At 34.2% G+C, this 17,954-nt stretch overlaps 1 long non-coding RNA gene and 2 other non-coding genes across 3 annotated transcripts; all 3 read right to left on the bottom strand.

Annotated features, from left to right (window-relative positions):
• Positions 1-3,186: 3,186 nt before the first annotated feature.
• On the bottom strand, positions 3,187-3,259 carry TRNAA-AGC. The gene has a single exon. It is a non-coding gene; the product is annotated as a tRNA-Ala (tRNA).
• Positions 3,260-3,394: 135 nt separating this feature from the next.
• On the bottom strand, positions 3,395-3,467 carry TRNAA-UGC. The gene has a single exon. It is a non-coding gene; the product is annotated as a tRNA-Ala (tRNA).
• Positions 3,468-4,702: 1,235 nt separating this feature from the next.
• On the bottom strand, positions 4,703-12,282 carry LOC111434813. The gene is made up of 3 exons (XR_002708994.1): positions 12,190-12,282; positions 7,016-7,019; positions 4,703-4,715 (listed from the first exon to the last, which is right to left on the bottom strand). It is a non-coding gene; the product is annotated as an uncharacterized LOC111434813 (long non-coding RNA).
• Between the last annotated feature and the right edge of the window lie 5,672 nt (positions 12,283-17,954).

The raw sequence follows: 17,954 nt of genomic DNA, 5'->3' as shown, positions 1-17,954 counted from the left end.
TTTTTTTTTTTTTTTTTTTTTTGGCTAATTTAACCTATTCTATTTATTGTGTTTTTATTTTAGTTTTTGCTATTGATGGACGTATCTTTCTAAAACATACTAAATGAAACTAAATAATTGGTTAAAAGAGGATATGAGATATAACTTAAGGTTAAATTTATTTCCATATGAGAATAACTTATTCTCATGTCCATCTTTGCTACCATGTACTAAATTAACGATTTTATTTCTCTTTGGTCAAAACAATCCTTAAAGCACAAAATTGAAGTTGTAGTTAGTCAATTATAATATTTGACGTGCTAGTTTTCAAACTACTTTAAATGGGTGTAAAGAAAGTATGAGAATAACTTAGTGTCACTAATCTGACACGTGTTGGGCATGTACTGAACACTTGTTAATACAATGGATACATTACAAATTTATAATTCATCGTATCAGACACTTGACTTTGAATATATTTTAAGAGTGAAACGTACATTAAGCTTTTTTTTTAAGTATACAAATATATAAACTTATTTATATGAATTTATTTCTAATATAAAATTGATAAATTTTTTGAAATAATTCTTTTTAATTAATGAATCATTGTCATATCGGTGTCCTAGTTTTTTAAGAATGGCATGTTACCATATCTATTTGTATCATATTTATGTCTAGTATCTATATCTCATTTTTATTTTTGTTACTCTGAGATATTTTGCTTTTATAAATAGATATCTTCACGAAAATAAGTTTAATTTATGTTGAGATGGAGAATAAAAATGACACTTAAGGACGTTGATACTTGGGACTTTGATTCCTCTTAGTGTGAAGCTTGCATCTTGCAATTATTTGGGTAGAGAATGTGTTTCACTTAAAATTCACTCAAGAGAAAATAATCAAATAACGAACCATATTTGAGAGAGGATAACTTTTTTTTTTTTTAATCTTTGAGAAATAAGAAAGAATAAATATTAAAACATGGCATGAATGACATCTTCTTGAATCTTTGTTTTGTTCTCCTAAATGTATATAAAAAGAAAAAAAAAAACTTATATATTTTTAGATATAATTTAAGATTACATATTTAATAAAACTCCATCCAAACTTCTACTCATAAATTTAATTATTATTTGTATACAATTGTTAATATGTAAGAAAATACACGTACAAAATGTTTATACTATTGGTAATACACTAGTCTTGGTTGGTTGACTAAAACAATGCAACTATTGTCCAAACTAAAGAATTTGATTCGAAGCTATCTCCTAATAGAGGGAGGCTCAATTAGACTTTGTTGTAAGATTCGACCATGTCAATGATGAAAAAGTGCAAGCTGTTGAAAGGTTTGCCGTGGAAAATTTCAGAGATGGTAGATATAATTTAATTTACAAGCGTGTGGTGAATGGTCTTTTCAGTCGCATATACGCTTTGACCCCAAATTTTATAGTATTGTGATAGAAGCTATAAATGACAATAATATTCATTGATCAGATATTGCAATTGTGAAGAAGTTCTAGTTCCGTCATATGCATCGGACGCTACCGTCATCCTATAATGAAGAAGTGCAAGCTGTTGGAAGGTTTGCCGTGGAAAATTTCAGAGGTGGTAGATATAATTTAATTTACAAGCTTGTGGTGAATGGTCTTTTCAGTCCCATATAGACTTTGACCCCAAATTTTATAGTATTGTGATAGAAGCTATAAATGACAACAATATTCATTGATCAGATATTGCAATTGTGAAGAAGTTCCAGTTCGGTCATATGCATGGGACGCTACCGCCATCCTATAAGCTCTTATCTTTTGAGGAATTCATCAAATTCCCTCTCCACAAGTAACGCATCGGACGCTACCGCCATCCTATAAGCTCTTATCTTTTGAGGAATTCATCAAATTCCCTCTCCACAAGTAACGCATCGGACGCTACCGCCATCCTATAAGCTCTTATCTTTTGAGGAATTCATCAAATTCCCTCTCCACAAGTAACGCATCGGACGCTACCGCCATCCTATAAGCTCTTATCTTTTGAGGAATTCATCAAATTCCCTCTCCACAAGTAACGCATCGGATGCTACCGCCATCCTATAAGCTCTTATCTTTTTACCACCATCCTATAAGCTCTTATCTTTTGAGGAATTCATCAAATTCCCTCTCCACAAGTAACGCATCGGATGCTACCGCCATCCTATAAGCTCTTATCTTTTTACCGCCATCCTATAAGCTCTTATCTTTTGAGGAATTCATCAAATTCCCTCTCCACAAGTAACAGTATAACCACTAGATTGCTTTCTTTACTTACAATAAGCCATCCTATAAGCTCTTATCTTTTTACCGCCATCCTATAAGCTCTTATCTTTTGAGGAATTCATCAAATTCCCTCTCCACAAGTAACAGTATAACGCCATCCTATAAGCTCTTATCTTTTGAGGAATTCATCAAATTCCCTCTCCACAAGTAACAGTATAACCACTAGATTGCTTTCTTTACTTACAATAAGCCATCCTATAAGCTCTTATCTTTTTACCGTCATCCTATAAGCTCTTATCTTTTTACCGTCATCCTATAAGCTCTTATCTTTTGAGGAATTCATCAAATTCCCTCTCCACAAGTAACAGTATAACTACTAGATTGCTACTAGATTGCTTTCTTTACTTACGAGTCTTCTCTCTATATGTGCTTGTGGAACATTACTCTCTTTTATCTATGTGCTTGTGGAACATATGTGCTAAGTCTTCTCTCTATATGTGCTTGTGGAACATTACTCTCTTTTATCTATGTGCTTGTGGAACATTACTCTCTTTTATCTATAGAAATTTTAGAACATTACTCCACAATAATTTTAAGTCCTCTCTCTATATGTGCTTGTGGAACATTGCTCTCTTTTATCTATAAATGGCATAGCTGATATAATAATCCTTATGAGTATCTTTTCTTTTTCTCTCGTACCCACCTTATACATAACATTTACCTCTTACTTAAAAAAATAATTTCTCTCTTTTGGAGATGCAAGTATCAATCCCCGTACCTCTCCCATGCTAAGCGAGCACTCTACCATCTGAGCTACATCCCCACAATCTTTGCATCACAAAACCCTAAATTTTCCGTCATCAATAATAGTGAAAATGAAGAAATATTGCTACCCAACATGTCATGAATAAGGAAAAATTGAAAAGAAATAATATATTTAATAATAGAGTCTTATTTTTGGAGATGCGGGGTATCAATCCCCGTACCTCTCGCATGCTAAGCGAGCACTCTACCATCTGAGCTACATCCCCACAATCTTTGCATCACAAAACCCTAAATTTTCCGTCATCAATAATAGTGAAAATGAAGAAATATTGCTACCCAACATGTCATGAATAAGGAAAAATTGAAAATAAATAATATGTTTAATAATAGAGTCTTATTTTTGGAGATGCGGGGTATCGATCCCCGTACCTCTCGCATGCAAAGCGAGCACTCTACCATCTGAGCTACATCCCCATGATTTTTACATCATAAAACCGTAAATGTCCCATCATCAATAATAGTGAAAATAAAAAAATATCAAAATATTAATAACAAATAGTTTGGTTTGGTGATGTCGGGCATCGATAATTGTGAAGATGAAAAAATATAATAACAAATTAAATACTTTCTTTTGGAGATGCGGGTTATCAATCCCCGTACAACTCGAATACAAAGCGAGCGCTCTACCATCTAAGCTATATCTCCACAATTTTTACGTCACAAAACCCTAAACGTCTCATCATGAATAATAGTGAAAATGAAAAAATATCACTACTCATTATGTCATAAATAAGGAAATATTGATCCCCGTATTTTCCAAATGGGAAATGAACGCTCTACCATTTGAACTACATCCCTACGATTCTTACATCAGAAAACCCTAAACGTCCCTTCATCAATAATTGTGAAAATAAAAAAGAAACTCTGCATATTATGTTATAAATAAGGAAATATTGAATAGAAATAAAATATTAATAATAAATAGTTTCTTTTGGAGATGCGAGGTATCAATCCTCGTACCTCTCGTATGCTAAGTCGTACCTCTTACATGCTAAGCGAAGCTACAACCCCACAATTCTTGCATCACAAAACCCTAAATTTTCCATCATCAATAATAGTGAAAATGAAGAAATATCGCTACTCAACCTGTCATGAATAAGGAAAAATTGAAAAGAAATAATTTTCAACAATATATTTAATAATAGATAGTTTTATTTTGGAGATGCGTGGTATCTATCCCCGTAACTCTCGCATGCAAAGCAAGCGGCCTACCATTTGAGCTACATCCCCACGATTCTTATGTCACAAAATCCTAAACGTCTCGTCATCAATAATAGTGACATGAAAAACGATCCATGCTCATTATGTCGTAAATAAGAAAAAATTGAAAAGAAATAATATATTTAGTGATCTGTTCATTTGGAGATGCAAGGTATCAACCCCGTACTTTCCACATCAGAAGTGAGCGCTCTACTATCTGAACTACATCCCCACGATTCTTATGTCACAAAATCCTAAACGTCTCGTCATCAATAATAGTGACATGAAAAACGATCCATGCTCATTATGTCGTAAATAAGAAAAAATTGAAAAGAAATAATATATTTAGTGATCTGTTCATTTGGAGATGCAAGGTATCAACCCCGTACTTTCCACATCAGAAGTGAGCGCTCTACTATCTGAACTACATCCACACGATTCTTACATCAGAAAACCCTAAACCTCCCGTCATCAATAATTGTAAAAATGAAAAAAATATTTACGCTCATTATTTCATAAAGAAGGAAAGATGGAATAATATATTTAGTGATAATGAAAAAAATATCTCCGCTCATTATTTCATAAGTTAAGGAAAGATGGAATAATATATTTAGTGATAATGAAAAAAATATCTCCGCTCATTATTTCATAAGTTTAGTGATCGATTCATTTGGAGATGCAAGGTATCGATCTCCGTACTTTCCACATCGGAAGCGAGTGCTCTACAATCTGAGCTACATCCCCACGATTCTTACATTAAAAAATCCTAAACCTCCCGTCATCAGTAATTGTGAAAATGAAAAATATCTCCACTCATTATTTCATAAATAAGGAAAGATGTAATAGAAATAAAATATTAATAACATAGTTTACATATGTGTTACTTGTGTTATTTTAATGTATTTATTTACTTGGTAAATGTCTTTCATACTACAATCTTTTAAAGGGGCATTTTGAGAATCAAACTTTCATACCACTAGACCAAATGCCCTTGTTATACCACTTGAAACGTATGTATGAAGCCTTAGGCCTAGGTACTAAGGACGTATAGACCAAATGCCCTTGTTTATACCACTTGAAACGTATGTATGAAGCCTTAGGCCTAGGTACTAAGGACGTATAGACCAAATGCCCTTGTTTTATACCACTTGAAACGTATGTATGAAGCCTTAGGTCTAGGTATCAAGGTCGTATTTCGTGAAGTCCTCGGATGTAGAATTTGTCTTGGAGAATAAAGCCTTGGGATGGGATGTTAAGAAAGACTATGAGTATTTCGTGAAGTCCTCGGATGTAGAATTTGTCTTGGAGAATAAAGCCTTGGGATGGGATGTTAAGAAAGACTATGAGTATTAAGAGCATGATGGTAAGTATAAAATGTAGAATATGAAGTTAGGTTGATTTCGAATATGAAGTCCTTAGATAAGAAAAGACTTAGACATAGGGGCATTTCAAGAACTGAACTCAAAACCTCTTGCACCCTAAGTGAGAATCATACCACTGAACCAAATGCCTTTTCTTGAACACCCAATATTTTTAGCTTCTACTCAAATATATTTTTCTCTTAGTAGTTGGAGGGCTATAAAACGAAAAGTTGAATTGTTATAATATACAAGGGTTATCAAATAAACGACAACCCAACAAAAGAAACAAACTAATCAATTTTGGTTGGATTGATTCGGTTCAGTTCATCAGTTTGTTTGATTTAATTTTTCTATTTTGCCTCGTATGACAAGAAAATAAAGTTGTATTGAATGCACCTTAGTTTCATTCATGACAAACTCATATGAAACATAATTGCATTAATAGTACTCAGAGTTGGAGTCTATAAGCATTTCATGAACTTCAGTGCAATTCATGCTTCATTAAAGTTAGTTCATTCATATATAGGATTAATGACGAGGAACTACTCTTGATCCTGAGCGTGCGGGAGGACCCTTTACTGTTTACTTATTCATGACCCGAACCGCGTAACCTATCAGTCTGCGGAACTACTAACTCTCTCTATCGTTCTACATTTATTGTTGAACAAGGAAGGGAAGGTGTAGTGTAAAGCTATAAGAAAGACTAAAGCAAGAGAAGATGAAGAAGCTCATTCCCCTATATGCTTTCTGATCCTGTTACAGTATTTGTAGTAAATAAAGAATATTCTATTCATTTGTTCCTTATGCATCCTTTACTGTCGAGTAAATCAAAGAAGAATCCGTTAAGACTGAAAGTTAAGTAGCTCGAGTAAAAGAAGAAGGGACAAGTTTAGTTCACTCTCTCTCATTCTTCTCTAGATTAATCTCATCTATCCTAAGTTCTAGAGCTTCTAAAGAAGATGTTTATTGTTTCATCATGCTCTTCTTTCTTATTTATAGCTTGTTCTGGAAATTTTCTGTCTTGTCTTTCGATACCTTTTGAAAAGAATGTTAGCCCATTTTGTATTTGCCGTTTGAAACTCTTCACAAAAGTCCTTTGTTTTTTAAGAACATCGAAGCCTAGTTCAGCAACAACCTTTTTTTGCAGGTCTTTTCTAAACTCAATCTTTTTCTTTCTTTCGTTTTTTAACATGATTTCCTTCAGAATTATGCTCAGCTTCTGTGATGGTCATAAGATTTTCCTTATATTTTTTTATCAGGCATTCTTGCTTTATTTGTCTATTTTGCTTTTTTATTTGACTTCCCCTTCTGTTCTTTTATCCACTCATTGCTTTTCAAGTGTACACCTCTGCCGTAGTAAACGTATCCATACCCTTTCGGAGCTTTTTGCATATAAAAGACTTTTCTGGTTTTTCCTGCTATCTATTTATTACTGCTATTCGTTGTACTTACTCTTTTTAAAAAGGGGCTTGCTTTTCTTTATTGCAAGAAAAGGGCAATGTCCTACTTTACAGTCAGACCAGTTTTCTTCATCGTTAGCTAATCAGATGGATTCTCTTACTTACTTAGAGAGATGTAAATAGAAATTCTTCTATCAATTTTTCTCTCCCTTATTTTCTTCCGAACTTTAGAAGTGCTTCGGTTGGTCTGTCTCTATCAAAGAATTAAGCGCTGGAGACTCGGCTAGCAGAAGATCATAGATCATACTTCTTTCTCGATTGCTTTTCCCAAAGGATAGAGGTTTTTAAAGTAATAGCACAGATTTGGTCATTACCGTGAAGACAGAAAGAGTACCGCTCAGTTGAACGTCATACCTAACTTCTTTCTACGGTGTTGGCCCCTTGAAGGAGGCGGGAAGCTACCGCTTCTAGAATGCAAGCAACTCCTTTCCTTTACAGCGTACCCCGTGAAATAAGAACAAATGGTTGATGGATGAAGTAATGGGAGTGAGAAATGATTACGGTTGTGGAAACCGGAGAAAGTAGGGAACCGTCAGTGACTTTTTGAATCAAAGTAGGGACGAGCCGAGTACTACGACTACAGGGGGGGGGAACTTTGCTTCTACGACAGCTTTCTTCCTCCTCGCTTCTTTTCTTTCTGGCGACTAGCTTCTCAAGTGGGTGGCTCTTGGTAAGCAAGCTACCTTCACCATCGGTCAAATCCCTATCAATAATAGGCCGGAATGAATGGTGGGGAAGGATGCCCTAACGAGACTCTGAGTCAAGCCTTAGCCTATCTCTATAGTCAGGGGCCTTTTCTTCAAGAATAAGGAGTCTCCCTTCTTCTCGCCTATTTACCTTGTCTTTGAGTGAAAGAAGGTGATTTCAGTATCAGTAGTTCAGCAGTTCAGCCGAGTTCAAGCAAGAAAGGAGAAAGAGCAGTTCACAATAGGGAGGGAATATCGTCAAAGGTTCAGGAGTGAAAGAAGGTTCGTTCCGGTTAAGGGTCAAAGACATGAAACTGAGTTGGAGAGGGTCGAAAACGCTCGACGAGAAAAGGGAGGAGAGGGTTTCGGGTCTCATTCATCTCTTTTCTTCCTGCCCGATTAGTCTTTTCTTTGAGAAAGGTAAACGCTAACTCTCGAATTAAGCTTTCTTTCCTTTTATTCTAGAACAGTAAAGGAAAAGGAGGTTTAGGTTCAGGATAGGTTCAGGTTACGAAGCGAAGAAACTCGACGAGAAGAGGAGTTCAGTCAAATGAATTGATAGTGTTTACAGTTCATTCATAAATAGGATCAGTGTTTGAATAGTTCAACCCTACCGTTGATAGTGTTTACGATAGAGAGAGAGTTAGTTGGAGGTCGAAGATCAGAGTCTGGTTTTCACAAGATATGAAAAAGAGAGTCTTTGTCCTGCTATTCCCTGCAATAGCTCTTTCGAGGGGTTAAAAGAGAGAGAGGATCGGTGCCCGCTCTTTCCCAATGCAAGGGAATAGGCCTCTTACGGGTCGGAAGGCTTCCTTCAATGAGTGCGCTTGTTCAACTGAAACTCTAGAAGATGCCGAATTAGAAGAAGCTAGAGAAAGATCAGTCTCAGCTATAGCCGAATCCGAAGACGCATTGGGAACTTTAAATTACTTCATGTGGAGCTTCAATTACTATATGCTAGTTACAATCTTTAGGATTGACTAATTGGACACGAATTCATGGATTTAGGGAAATTTTTGTGTAATTATCAACTACAACTTATGTTTTCAAATTTTTAGGACATAATTTAGGTAGTTGTTTTTATGAGTCGTAAACTTGTTTCTTTGCATAATATGGATTTATTTGAACTATTATTATCGATAAGATGGAGAAAGAAATTGTCTTTGAATTGACTAATAGACCTAGGTTCATCGTTGTTGTCTTTTAACTTGTGATTTTGCAAAAAGCTTAACTAATATGAACTGTCATGTCACAAGAACTTTAAGGTAAATCAAGAATATACCCTATACATCATTCAAGATAGCAATAAAATGGAGTTAAATTGAACGCACTTTAGTTTCATGTTTGGCGTGTTCAAGATAAAACATAATTGTATTAATGATATTGAGCCTGGAGTCTATAAGAATTTAATGATCTTAAGAGAAATTCCTGTTTTATTAGAGGATACCAACTTTATATATGGTACTAGGAGTTCAAGAATCTGGATTTGAATCTGGTCAAGAAACCGTACGATTTGAAAGTTTTGAATTCTAGACCAAATTTGTACCTAATTATTTCTTTTTATGACTAATTATAAATTAAGAGAAAAATATTTTTGTAAAGATAGATTTATCTCTAAGCTTTCGTGACGAAACCATGTTTAGACTAGCAGTTTAAAGTCAGGAGATGCAGTCACAGGTGTGATTATTTTGGATGGGTTCGTAATAGAACGTATCGTTGAGATGAGGGTGCCTTCAAAGGTTGTGCACTCACGAATGGGGTTGTTATGTAGCATTAGTCTGTCTTTGTGTTTGAGTTTTTTTGTACTTTTTTTTTTTAATAATTGTATCCGAAATACTTTTTTTTTGTTTAGATAAATTTGAACAACACCGTCTTATAATTTAATTTTATTTTATATTTAATGTTGTGTTGTTTTCTCAATCTCATTTTATTTTACAACATTTTCTTATTTTATATTAATTTACTTTTATTTTTATTTATTTTCACTCTCAATTTTAGTTTCTATTTGAGTTTTGAACCCTTGAAATTTGGGTTGTGACGGATTGGTATCAGAGCAGATAGATTTAAATTATATAGATTTTTTCTTAGGATAAAGAGTCATATATCTCTATGACTCAGCTCAATGACACGTCTCTCCGCGACCAAGTAAGCAGTCTAACCCTATTTTGTAGTATATGATATATTGTAAAACTTGTATGAATTTATTGTATGTTTTGATTTTCGTGGTAGTTATAAAATGTCCTTGGATGTTAAAGAGTGAACGTTAACTATATAAGACAATACTTGATCAACGTTATAGTGTCTAGATATGGTGAGGAGGAAAAGAGTGGTCATGAGATATCTGACTAGCCTTAGGAAAACAGAGAGTTGTCGTTGCACAGTGCGAGACCTCTAATCCATGAAATTTTGGTACTAGAAATGAAGAAACTGGAGATGGTCCCTAAACATCTGTATGGACCATTTCCAATCGCACTTTCTTTGGTTCCCTGGCAGCGTCAACCAGATTAACCCTACGGCGTGACAATCCTTGAGCTTCCACTCTTCCGTGGTCATGGTATCCAGCTTCACCCCAAAAATGGGTTCTTGAATATCTTTCTCGTATAGATAATCTTCAATTTGCATCTTCTAGAAACTGATATCGAATCCATCAAACTTTTCAATTCCAGTCTTTGAACTTTCCATCTTCACAGATCGTGGTGAATCTCTCCTCGCTCTGATACCAGTTATTAGAATCACACAACAACGCACACACTTGATCTAAATGAACACAAAGAACATGATAGAGAAAATGTAAGAAGAAATATTGACTAATGGTTTTGTATTAATGACTTCAGGTATGCAAAGAGAGGATATAGAGAATGAGAAATGTACATTTAGGGGTTGGGTTTTATGTCCTAAAACTCATAGTTGGTAAACAAAAACATATTCTATTTTCAATAAAGTTATTATTGTTGTTTATTCAGTAAAGATTGTTATTGAATAAAGTGAACTTTACGATCATTAGTCTAAATCCAATAAACGAAGAACACTCTGGCTATAGTATGATTACTTGAACTATATGTAGAGACATAAGAGTGGATCAAGTTCAAGTATATAGTCAAAATGATCTATAGTATAAGGATAAGGCTGAGTACCTTATTCTTGGGACACTATGGATGCGGCCCACTTTAGTATATGATATAAACAATGTGATCACTAAATTGTACATGTGGAGACATGTGAGTGGGAGCGTCCTATGCAATGAGTATTGCATAAGATCGGACCATGAAGAAAATCACTCTTCCTTTATAATGTCGTTTACTGTTATGACTGATTTTCTCACTACAAGAAGAGTACCTTTTCATAGCATTGTAGAATAGCATTTTTAAAATAATGCTATGAAAAAGAAGGAAAAAATGAATATTTTTTCCCTCTCTCTTCCCTCCCTTTTTTTTTTTTTTCGGTTTCGCTCTCATTTCTTTTTGTTTTTGGGTTTCCCTCTCATTTCTTCCCTTCTTTCTCCTAGCCCTAGATCCATCTCTTCTCTCTCATTTCTCTCTTTTCGGTTTCGATCTCTTCAAGCTCATTTATTCGGTTCTTTCTCTTAGCCTTAGATCTATCTCTTCTGGGTTTTTTCCTTTCTTTCCATTGACAGTTTCAAACTCACCCATTTCTCTCATTAGGCTGTTGGAAGTGGTCGACAACAACCACAACAATGGTGGTAGAGGCGGCGGCGAGGATCATGAACTGGATGAGATGCAGAGGAGCTGGCTTCTCGGTCTGGTGGAGGGAAAGAAAAACAGATATGTTGACCTAGGTTGTGTAATCATGTCGAAGAAGGCTTTGAAATAGGAATGTCGGTGGAATCAAGATGTGCCCATCCTATTTTTTTTTCGAACGACGCATGGTACGGCTCCCCCTATAAAAGATTTTGTATTTTAATCAACTTTTTTTTTCTTCGGTTGTTTAGTTTAGAAGCTTAGTGCTTGAAATGGCCTGAGCAAGGCTTTTGATTTTGATGCATCACTCTTGAATTTGATTCTTTAGTTAGGTAAAATGGAGTTAAAGGGCCATTTAAACACAGGAGAACCATTGTTGTAGAATAACTTTCACTTCAGTGTTAGGAGGACATGTGTGGTTGCGGTAAGAAAGGAAGGGGTGAAGGGGAAATCATAACCATTAGCTCATTATGTTATTGGCTATTTGGATGAGAAGCATAGATATAGACACGAGACAAATTAATATAACAAAGATAGAACACTATATTTTTAATGTCTAGAACACATTATAAATTACCATAATTGATCGATTAAGTAACTGAGAGTTGCTTCGAGCAGTGGAGAGGGGCGAAAGGGAAATGATTGAGAGTGAAAAATTGATAAGATATGAATGATTAAAGGGCTAAATTGATAAGATATGAATGATTAAAGGGGCAAGCATAATAAGAGACTAGTGGAGATTTTGATATAATTTAGTTGAAAAGGAAAGAATGTTGTGTGGGATATTAAGTAAGATTGTTGGGACTTGAGCAAAGAAGAATAATAATAGAGACTTTGTAGGTTTTGTTTGGTGTAATTTGAAGTAAGGTGTGAATTTTAAATGTGCTAAGAAGTATACAGAGGGAGGAAATTTGGACTTTTGGTAGTGTGACAATATCTTATTTAGGCTCTATGTTAAATTAGAGATTGAGAAAATGTGACCAATTTTTCAATAACAAAGTTGCAAAGTTGCACAACAAGCTGCTTTCCATTACCTTCACTAGGATTCAAATATGCTTTGGTAGATACCCACATTTTGCTTATGCAAAGAATTCTAAACTCTTCACAATATGGTAACAAATTTTTCTCTGCTTACTTATCATTTTTTTTTTCAATATTTACTATTTTGGTTTTAGTTGATGATGTGAGAATGAGTACATGTGAAAAAAATGTTAATGTTTTTTTTTTTTTTTTTTTTTTTTTTTTTTTTTTTTTTTTTGTTNTTTATTATCTCTTACACATGAGTGATTCTACTTCAAATTCTTCATTGTCTTAATTCACTTTGAAAAATATTTATCTAATGACAAAATTTTAATTAAAAGACTCCTATCCATTACAAAGAAGACTTTTAGTCCTTTGTTTCCCTCTTGATTTAAGCTTTGCAACGTAAAATTTGTTAAAGTAGGTCGCACTGTCACAATTAGTGTTGTCATCATATATTTGTTTTGGTTTTAATATTAATGATTTGTTCTTATATGGTGCATATAAGGTTAGTTGTTGTGGAAATAGGTTGTTATGGAATGGGAGTGAGGTCAAGGAATAATTGAAAGTGTGTCTCTATCTTCTCTTTCTTGCATTTCTTTGATATTGAGTAATTGTAAACAAGTTCATTCATAGAATAGGTGGAAAATGAGATCATTTTAGAGATTGTTACAAAAAATTTCTAATATCTCATTACTAGTCTACACTATATAAGTCTCTATCTCTTTTTTCCTTTTCTTATCATTGCATGTCTTTGTCGTCACAAAAAAGAATACATTTGTAGCTTTTAAATATAACATTTTGAACTAAAAGCTATGAAAAATTGAACACCATGAGCTATATTTTTTGTTGTACAATTTTTTAACTCCGCAATTTTTATTTCTCTCCCCTTCCATCTTTTGGTTTTTGTCCATTTCATTTCACAACTTCTTTCCCTCCTCGCACATCAAAATTCTTCTTTCATTTTGTCAACCTACTTCTATATTACTAATTATCCTCTTTCAGAAAGTTAAAGAGATGAAGATGAGTAGAGCAATAGTGACTTGAAGGAAGAGGCTTTCGAGATGTCGTACCACGAGCCTCCAAAGACTTAGGTAAGTTCAATTGGAATTGGTTGCTATATTTTAGATTCTTGATGTTCAACTATGGATTTACAGCCACTTCCTCTAATACTCTTCTCTATTTATGATTGTTTTGAATTTGAATGATGTGAATTTTGTTATTATGATTTGATATGACTAAACTGAGATTTGAGAATCTCTTTCTAGTTTGGAAGAATTTTGATTTTTGAATTTGAACTTTTACAGCAAATTTCTCTCTATTTAATGTTATACATACATTTCAATGTGAAATTTGGAGAACTCTCAAATTTAGATTTAACTTTTTTTTTTTTCTTTATAATCATTTTTTTTGGTAGGATTCTAAGGCTAAATTGAATTAAAATTTTCCATTTTCTCCTTAGGATTTTAGTGGTTATAAGTAATAGTAAAATCTTGTTTTTATTTTACTTATTTTTTTTTGTTCATTATCTTATAAAAGGTTGTTTTAATATCTAATATCTCAGCTGAAAAGTTTGTAAGAGTATACTCCAGGAGCAAAGATGATAGAAGATTTGCAATGCAAAGCCTTAACATGATAGCGACTCTCATTTATTGAACAACAAGGAGAATACTTTATCTTGTATCATTTGAATACATTAGTTTGTAACCTAAATAGATTATAAAATTTCAATTCAGTGTTATGTATTTCATGTGTGTTTAGTTAAAGATGTGTACTTGGATTAAATTTTATTACGATATAATTAATTCAACGATATTTAAATATTAAAATAAAATTTGACAACAAAAAATAATAAATTCTATGAAAAGATTATTAGAATAATTATAATTATTATAAATGATTAAATAACTTTATTATAGCATAATATTAAAGCTATAAATGTTAATTATAGTGTTAAAAAAATGCAATTATAAGCTGAAGATAACACAATATTTTAGTTATGTTAAACATATAATAGCATTAATAAAAACGCTATAAAATGATTATATAACAATGTATAAAAGCTATAACTTCATACTTTATTATAGCATTTATTATAGCTACAAAAAAATGCTATAAAATGTCCCAGACTTTTAATAACATGGGCTGTCACGACGTACGAAAAACGCTATAAAAATCTGTGATAGCATTTTTCGTAAGCTATTGTATTCATTGATTCTTGTAGTGTCTTTTCATTCGATAACCTAGGTAACTCGGTTTTAATCCTGAGCTAACCATGAACTCCTGTTTATTCGGAATTACCCTTAGATTTGCATGGGTGAGAGGCTCTAGTTCGCCGACTCAATAGGCCTCCCATTTCAAGGGTAAGACTAGGTGAATGGCTAGGGACGTGGGGTGCAAGATGGAATTCACTCCTCCCCACTTTTAGGGATAGAAGAGAGGTAGTTCCCTTAAGCACTGACTCCAGGTCTTGAACAAGGGGCCCCACCCTCTCATTGGCCTGAGAGGGATTCGGTTTACTGGTTGGACCACAAACCAATTGTTCATTAGAGGATCGATGAGACATAAGGAACAAGAAGTAACTTTAGGGGTAAAACGGTAAATTGACCCAGCTCTAGTTACGAACAACCTGTGAAGGATCGACTTACTAATCATGGTTATATCAAATGGACAGAAATATATCTATAGTGAGGGGAGTGCAACTACTAGGCTATAATTGAGTGTCCTAGTAGTTAACGAATGTTGGTTAACAAGGTTAATGAGTTTAACCCGTTAATCTTGGATCGTTGGAGCCCATGATCTATAGGTCCATTAGGTCCCTCTGCTAGCTCATATCGGACTAAACCATAGAACAGTGTGACGAGTGAGTTTGAAGTGTTTGAATTCAAATTAGGGAATATGCGCTACATATATACGATATATTTAACCGCATCTTTGTTTTATTTACATATTAAACAAAAAGAGAGAATCTGAGATATTTAAATAAGATTTAAATATCTTAATCAATTATGTGTCGGAATTGATTGGGATTGGGATTTGAATTAATATTAAATATTAATTAAATAGTTTAATTAATCATTTAATGTTACTTTAATTTAAAATTCATTATTCAAATTAATTGTTGAATTAAAATGAAGAAAGTCAAAATGTTGACTTCATTTAATGGAAAAATCAATGTTAGTGGAATTTTGAGGTGTCAAAATATGGTTTAATCAAACTTGCATGCTTGCTAAATAAACCTCACCAGTTTGAATGGAATTTTGAGTGTGAAAATTTGGTGATCTAAAATTTGCATGAACATGCAAACATGACTCTTTAAATAGAGTGATCATGGAACATGGAAGGTCTTCTTCTTCTTGGTGAAAAACCTTGAGAAAAACCTCTCACAAACACTCTCTTCACATATACAAAATCCCTCCCTAGTTTAGTCACTCACTGGATTCCACAATCCCGTTCTAAGGCTGGAGGATAGTGGAGAAGACACTAGTGGTGGTTTGAAACCAGTTCGTGAGGAAAAAGAAGTTTGAACTACAAAAGGTTAGTATTCAAACTCATTAAGTTTTAATACTTATGAACATGCTAGTTATTTACTATAAATGATGTCTAAAAGTGCCTAAGATCCAAATTGCTTCCGCATGTGTTAACACCATCATTAGGAAGCACTTACTAATGGGTATACATATGATTTTAATTTATTATATATAGCTTCACTATATGTAACAGCCTACTATATATAATTATTTAGTATATATATCTCTATCAGATTTTTACTATAAATAGTCAGCCTTCATATCCAACCTTCTAGAGCCCAAATAGTCCGGGATTGACATCCTGCTAGAACACAAAGTCATTTACATGCCCCTAGCAAAATGCGTAGTAGTAACGGAGTCTAACCCAACAATCATTCAGACAAACATCCATCAACCAAGAGGGGTGCAAATGATGATGATAGTACAGTTGAGAAAGAATCTTAGTCATGATGAATCTACACTTGCTGCCATTGTTGTATTTGAAAAGGGGGAGCTCAAGTGTGCCAACCTCAACAAAAACTTTTTTGCCACTACATGAATACCACGACCCAAAACAAGAAGGTCAAATATTGGGTTTAACCCCACCAAGAGAGATAAATCACAAGATTAGTTTTATGTCGCCTACCACAAATAGATGTCTTGCGGCTAAGCCTGAGCTAGTTGAATTCTACAAATAGCAAATGGCATGTTCACAGTCGGGTTTATTAGACCTCCAAAGGCTCTTGTAACTGATCACTCAAATGCTTGGCAAAGACACCAAGCCAACACCTCTACTGAAGAAGGGAGACAAAAACAAACCACTAAAGCAACACATGTTCACGCAAAAATACCAACCAGACGGTTGAAGAGAAGGGTCGACCACGATAATTTCAAAGCAAATAGAGAGTTATGATAAGTTAAGGTTAGATCAACTTTGAGTTCAAAGCAACAAGAACCAAAGACAGGTGCGAAAATTCTATGGAATAGTCGAAGTTATCCACAAGATTTGGAAGACATCATATAGGATCCAATTTCTCCTATGGATACAGACTAACCCTGTTGTCCACGTCAGTAACTTGAAATGTTATTATTCCGACCAAGAAAACATCAAGTAAAAGTAGGTGGTATGACGTCATGCAAAGAAGAAATTGTTTCAAGCGAAGAAATTTGGAAAGGCACCAACAGAGAAGACTTGAAGAGTTAACAAACCGAGAAGTGATTTTCAATAGCTCCTAGTAGGTTGGAAAAGACTCATCAATACTGAGATCAGCTAGAAGCGCGTCGCGAGACCTAAAGTCAGCCTCATCCTACAACGTTGAGTTTATGAAGAGCTGGTTGATAGAGATATTGACAAATTGTGAAGGGCAGATGTTGTGGTCATGATTGGCCGAGGCATGTTGCCTGTGGCTGCATGTTAGATGTCTCAGCTATTCCTGTAAACGATTTGTGGTTCATGGTGGCATGCTCATTCCAAACACGTTTTACTTGCTTTCATCTTAGATAGACCTTTACTATTATTGTTGTGCCAATACGGGGTGTATGATTAGTCCTCAAAATCATAACTACACCCATCAGGACTAAAATGTACTATAGGAATGTGACCAGTTGTTGTTTCTTCACTTTTAGCTTATAACATTGGTTTATTTGAAATTGTTTTTAATGTATTTCCTCACTCACGTTTTCTAAAATATTTCTTCTAAACGTGATTCGAGCATACACTGCTAGTGTTCGTTCAGTCAAATTTTGCATGGTTGACTTGTTCATTGGATTAGAACAAATGTCACATAATCATTGTCTCACTACTGCAAGAGTGCGATTGTGACACTTGTCTTCCGTTCAGTTGTGGGCCGCATCTTCTGACTAGTTACGTGAGTTTGGCCTGGAGCATACGTGTAGGTTGAAAAAGAAATGGTTGGATGCGGACTGCGAATAAGGGTTGGGCCACAGGAGGTTTTTTTTTTTTTTTT

This window comes from Cucurbita moschata, unplaced genomic scaffold (assembly GCF_002738365.1).
Source record: "Cucurbita moschata cultivar Rifu unplaced genomic scaffold, Cmos_1.0 Cmo_Scf00046, whole genome shotgun sequence".
Classification (NCBI taxonomy): domain Eukaryota; kingdom Viridiplantae; phylum Streptophyta; class Magnoliopsida; order Cucurbitales; family Cucurbitaceae; genus Cucurbita; species Cucurbita moschata.
This window is presented reverse-complemented; position numbering and strand designations above follow the sequence as displayed.